The sequence below is a fragment of the Sturnus vulgaris genome, chromosome 2 (genome assembly GCF_052056855.1).
Source record: "Sturnus vulgaris isolate bStuVul1 chromosome 2, bStuVul1.hap1, whole genome shotgun sequence".
Taxonomy (NCBI): Eukaryota; Metazoa; Chordata; class Aves; order Passeriformes; family Sturnidae; genus Sturnus; species Sturnus vulgaris.
This window is the reverse complement of record NC_142244.1, coordinates 102,385,008-102,391,501: the sequence shown is the minus strand read 5'-3', so window position 1 is coordinate 102,391,501 and position 6,494 is coordinate 102,385,008.

The window sequence follows — 6,494 nt, the reverse complement described above, 5'->3', positions numbered from 1 at the left end:
AGTCGACATTTCAGGAAGGACATTTACAGTTCTGTTCAGCTTACTTGAGAGAGAGCATTGATATCTACACTAGAATGAGCACAAATCATGCACAAGTAAGTTGTTTACACTGGCAGTCATTAGCTACACATTTGGAGTGCTGAAGAACATTGGTATAGAGTCTGTCTGTGGTGGTCAGCCCTAAACATCTCTATCAGCTCACCTTGCAGCCTGGTACTCACAACTGGACCTGGAATTCCCCATGGGCTCTGCTAGTGCTGAAGAGCCTGCAGGGATGAGCTCACGGCCCTCATGCACGTTATAGGCTCCTGTTTGTCTGTCCAGGTGCAACATTTGCTTCTGTCATACTGATCTTCATGGAGAACTCTTTCCTGGCTGAGCCTTAATAAAGTAACACATTTATTCTACATTTTGAGGGAAGTCAGTCCATTGTTTCTGCTGTTTTTCACAAAAGAGATGGGTGCAGTGGGCTCAAGAAGTCTCAGGGCAGGATTCAAGTCCTGTTCCTTCATCACTGTAAGTAAGAAATAACTCCCAAATTAATACAAATCCCAGTATTAGCACAAGAGCTTTTGGTCTGATAATTTCTTTCAAGAACTGTGTGCCAGTTTTGACCGAGTAAGGAGAGTTATCACATCTTGACAGAAAGAGTTTTTCATGTGTAAGTTCCCACATTTGGGAAAACAAAAGAAATTACTTTCAAGCTCAGGGAAGAAGTGCAACAAAGATGTGAAACAACTCAGTGAAAAGTGGGAGTCTGTGATTCTAGATACTATTAAAACACGCCTCAGATGCCCTCAGAAATTTGGTCAGTTCTTAAGTGCAGTAATATGTGACCCAATGAAATGAGATGCTTTAAATATGCCAGGTTTTTATAGAAGATGCATTGACCAGCTGTCCACAATGCATTAACGATGAGAAACCTGTGCTTGGCTTTCTATGAGCAGCTCCTTTTGGCCTCTCATGGTTTTTGTTTCCTTTTAATGTGGCGTGCAGGAAGGGATGTGTGCAATGGAGTGACACCACAGCTTCCTACACAAACAGACAATTGCTAATGAAAAATTTGCACAGTTAGATATGCCTAATTTGACGGACTGAACTTGCTATTTTTCAAACCACATAAAGCTAAAGTACATTGACAGTGATGAGTGGTTCACTTTTGCCAGCACAAATGTGTCAGTATGTTCAGTTTTATGAATACATTAAGCACTGTGGATGTACTTTGAATAAAAGACTTGCGTTTTAACTGGATATTTTGCATCTGCATTGATGTTTGCATCAGTCCAGAGTAATTTTGCCCTTATACATAGTCCAGATCCAGCTTTGTTCTGAGTAAAGTAAGCAGGTTCAGTAGCAACTGAATTTGACCTAAGCTCAAAAAGCAACGTTTGATTTTGTTAGTCTGTCCTCTTCCTTCCTATCATGTTTCCCTTTCCCTTAGAGGTGGAAATTTGATGCATTGACAAAGCATCTTGCTAGCTACAGCAATGGCTAAATTGAAGAAACTGCAAGAGTGTTGCATTATTTCTCTATCACCTTTGCTTTTCTCCTATAATTTGAATTATAATTACTACGAATTACAGTATGTAGCTTTTATCAGTTGTGGACCAGCAGGGATTTTAGACTTTGGACTAACATTCTTGATGACATAGTATCTAAACAACTTTGCATGTGCAGATGTGTGAGCATGTGGTCACTGTAAAATGAGCTGGGACCACTCACTTAGTAAAACTGAAGTGAGAAACACATGTTGCCTGGATGCAAAGCCATGTTTCAGAGGATAAGCACCTTTCCCTTCATAATTCGGGCAAGGTGTTTTTTTGTAAAGGGTAAGGTGTAAGGGACTCAGAATATTGTGCACCTGAGTGGTTCCCTCTCCTCTGCCTTTATACAGTATGATTTTGATTTTTTGTAGCCTTCAAAGTAACACCTTATGATACTCTAATTAAACCTGTGGGTTTAATTCATCTTCCTAAAAATCATTCACCTTCTAAGCTTTCTCCTAAACTTTGCAGGAACATTTTAGTTTCCTGATGCTTCAGGAAACTGACAGCATCTTTACAGAGCTCCTGATCTGAGGTTGGCCCTGTGCACAGGCACTGTCCCCTTGGCAATGCTGAGCACTTGGGAAACAGCCATCAGCCTGTGGCAACTTCAGAGTGCAATGGAGCTCTGTGAAGGTGACAGCTTTGTTTAGGTCTGAAAAAGAAAAACAGGGAGTGAATCAGCCTGTCCTGGGGCAGGAGGTTATGGACAGGTAAGGATTAGTTGTCCAAGGCATGGGTGCCAGGCTCGGAGCAGTGGGGTACAGCCCCCCCGTGCTCCAGGAGGTCACTGGGCGGTGGCTGGGCAGTCGGACCAGCTGCAGGAGGTGGGTGCTGTCGTGGCAGCATCTCCCCTTGGGCTCTTCTCTCACAGACAGGTTCTGAGTGTGGCACAGCAGGTGGGGAGTCTGTGCTCTGCACTTGTTGCCTTTACCTCCATTCCTGCTGGGCAGCTGGGAATTAATCTGGCCAGACACTCATCTGCCCTTTCTCGTTCCTGCAGAGGAAGAGCCCAAACTAAGCTAAGCCCAAGCTGCTGATGCTGAGCTGAGACTTTGTGCAGGTCCGTGCCTGCGGTCACTCAGATGTCGGGATGGACAGGCATGAGGAGGAGGGATGCCCACCCTCCTCGCTGTCACCCTGCTCCGGTCCCCCGGAGAAACAGGACACGAGGATCTCATGAAAGCCTCCTCTTGTCACAGGGATGTGTCCCAGCCCTGCTGCACCGGCTGACGCTCGCAGCTGGAGAGCCGGGGAGCCGGGGAGCCAGGGAGCTGGGGAGGCAGGGAGCTGGGGAGGCAGGGAGGCAGGGAGCCAAGGAGCCGAGGTGCCAGAGAGCCAGGGATCCAGGGAGCCAGGGAGGCAGGGAGCCGGGGAGCAGGGGAGCCAGCTTCCCAGTGCCAGCCCTGGCGGGAGCGCTTTCATCTGAGAAAAGGCGGATGTCACGCATGCAGAAGAGTTATCCATGTGGGAAAAAGGCTGCTCAGGGGATTACAAGGACTATTTGCCCAGCCCCCAGTTCGAAGCACGAGGAAGAGGAGAGGACGGGGGATTGCCCCCCAGCGATGCCCAGGTGCAGCACGGCCCCTCTCCAGGCACCACTGCAGGGAGATGTGCGGAGGGGCTGAAGCCACCCCTGGGCTGTTCACTGCCTCCACAGAGCCGCTTTACGGGAGTCCTCAGAGCAAGGATTTGCCAGGTATTTAACTGAAGCCAGCTGCTCTTTGGCAATGGCAGAGCAGTGGCAGAGCGGGGCGGCCCCTCCTTGTGCAGGTGAGGTGGCTCTGCCACGGCAGCTCCTTCTCCCTGGGGATGCTCCAGGACAGGCATCCGTGCAGCCACAGCCTTCCAGAGCCCTTCTTCACAAAGTGGCCACTGAGCAATGCTTCTGTCTGGCCTTCATGCACTAGGCAGAATGACAAAGTGTAACAGAGAGCTTAAACAGCACTCCTGTGTGGAAAAATTGTCCTGATAATGGTATTTTAAGCCATTTTAAGAGTGTGTGGTGTCCAATACACAACACAGAGGGTTTTTATTGAGGCATGTCCTAACTGCAATTCTCTGTTATTGCAGTCCTAGTTTCATAGCTCAGCTCGGCCAACAACACGAGTGGTGAGGCAGAAAACTGCTCTAAGAGAGCCAGAGTACAGATGAACTTCGGTGGGCAGCTCTTTCAGCAGATGTCAGACAGCTCCTACCCTGGGGACAGGACTGGGACTATCAGGTAGGAGCTGGGAGCCTCAGCTCCCACTGCAGCTGGGAGGGCAGAGGGGAGAGCTGGCACTCGGGAGGAGAAGGAGCCTGTGTCAGCATGTCAGGTTACAGGCAGCCTTTGTGCTGTGGCAGTGGCAAACTGACACAGCCCTTTGCTCCTGCCAAGCAGCCTGGCAGCCATCACACACAACAGTGGATTTCACTGAGACACGATTTAAACCCCCAGCTGCTCTTCTAGCACCCAAACCCATGGCTGCTACCCTGCTGCCCTTGGAGGTCTGAATTTCCTGAAAAGTCTCGAGGTGCTTCCCTTTCTCAGATGTTTACTATTTCCTTTTTGCTGTGGTCCAGCTGTTTTCATGGCCTCATCAGCTCTCCAGACCAGCATGAAGGTCCACCACAAGAAATGCTCCTCACCCAAGCATGGATGGCCATCACCATCTCTGGCTATACAAATCACTCCCAGCTAAAAGCCTGGCCAATCTGCAGAAAGCCTGCTGTGCTAGTAAGGCTGACAATCAAATCTCTATCACCCCAGAGGGTGGTTGGGCACTGGAACAGGCTCTCCAGGGAAGTGATCACAGTAACAACCCTTCAGAGTTCAAAACTTGGATAATACTCTCAGGCACATGATGTGAGCCTTGGAGCTGTTCTGTGCAAGGCCAGGAGTTGGACTTTGATGATCCTTGTGAATCCCTTCCAACTCAGGATATTCTAGGATTCTATGATGCTACAAATCCAGTGTCTCCCATATGTCTTCTCAATGGGAGCAAATCCATCCATGAAGGTTTGATGTGCTTGAGGCTCAGTGACTCCTCACCGTTCCAACACAGTTTTTGAAAGCATAGTTTTGTGCTAATTCATCTCACAGCTTGTTTTTTCTCTTGTGTAAAGGCAATGGCAAGAAAGGTGGAGTGTAATTATTGTATTATTCCTCAGATATGATATCAAGGTTTGCATTTAGGTATGCAGTAGAAAAGAACTTAGAAATAGGGCTGAGAATTTGCAGCATAATTCAGTGTGACTCTACCTGCTCCATTTCCAGCTCACTACAGTGCTTGTACACACATTTAAATGCAGGTGCAGAGGCAAGTATATATGAAATGAGGTGACACTCTTCTCTGCCCTACTTCTAGGGTATCCCCTAGAAGTATCCTGCTCTCTGGGGGCTCCTGGGTCGTGCATGTAGTCCTTGGAGTTTCAGGCTGTGCATGTGGTGGCAGCAGGTGGGAGTGAGGAGAAGAGGTGACTCCTGCACCATAGGAGGAAGGTGACAGCAACCAGGACTGCCTCTGGACAAGCAGAGCACTGTAAAGGGAGAAAAATAACACCTGCATATAAAAAACGGAGTTTTGAATCAGCCAGCCCTGTTTCAGTACCCTAAAAAGTACCCAGTTCAGTGATTGTGCAATTAACTTGCCAGCATTGAAGAGAAAATAGGAGAGTTGAAATGAAGGGTCAACATAGTCCCAGTTCTCTAGTGAAGAAGAAGAAATCAAGGTAATAATAGGCATAATTCTCTGCTCTGACAGACAACAGCTGAAACAATTGCACAAAAACCTTTCATCATTTCACCATGTGACAACCTCACTGGCAAATTGAGAAGTGATGAGCAAGATAAGAATCACAAAAGGCACATAATTACTTAACAAACAGGCTTTGTGGTTCTCAGTCAAGAAGAGGGGTCATTTTAATACATCTCCTGGGCTTTACTGTATCCTATATCATCTGGATGTGGGAAGAGAGTATCTATCTATTAACAGGGTTTTGGGCATTGCCAAGCACTGCCAAAGGAGTCCTTTAAAGGATTACAATTCCAAATGATCATAATATTTTGGAAAATGGACTGAAATCAGTGTGATGCGCTTCAGCGCAGACAAATTTACAATGCAGTAATTGGTGCCACCCTAGAACAAGATGTACAGAGACAGAAAAGGGAATGGCTGAGCAAGTAGCACTACCAGAAAGGTCTCAGTGAAATATGAGTTGATGTTGGCTGATGCTGCCAGAAAGAAGGTGTGTATCAGTGAGGCACCGCATATAAAATATTCCAGTGATTGGATCCCAGGCCATTGGTACAGCTTCAGTTGTTTGTAGATCACTAAGGAAGCACAAACCGTGACAAGTCTGGATGGCACCAAGAAGAGCAACAAGAAATTTAGAGAACATGACCTCTGGGAAGGGGTTGAGTGAATGCTGTTAGCTTTCACTCGAAAGAAATGATTGTTAAGAGGATTACACGTGGGTGAGGGAGATCAGTCACCCCTGATACTGAAGCCAGGTGTTTCCTCGAGGTCCCTGGTTTCTGGCTGGGCTTGCCAGATGCTTGTTGCTGGTGGCCCTGCTGTGCTGGGTTCCCGAGGGCTCCTGAGGGCTGGACCTCCTCTCCAGGGTTTGGCAGTGAAGGGGCTGATTCCTGCTTCTCCCATGGGGGCAGACTCATGGTGGTTTCAGAGAAATTGTGCTGGGAACGGGAAACCAACCCTGTGGATGTGGCTTCAGAGTTGCATCTCAAAACAAACCCCCACAAGACACAAAACAAAACCAACCAAGTGATTCTGAGCAAAAAGAGGCTAATTAAAAAAAATACTAAGGCATTGTCTGATCTATAACACTCAACCCAAGCTTCATTTCCAGAGCTAATTCATGCATTGATTTTCCCATTGATTTGCAGTAACTGCTGGGTTCCTAGCTAGATTAGCAAAGGTATTTAAATATTAAGATGGAGTCATTCTA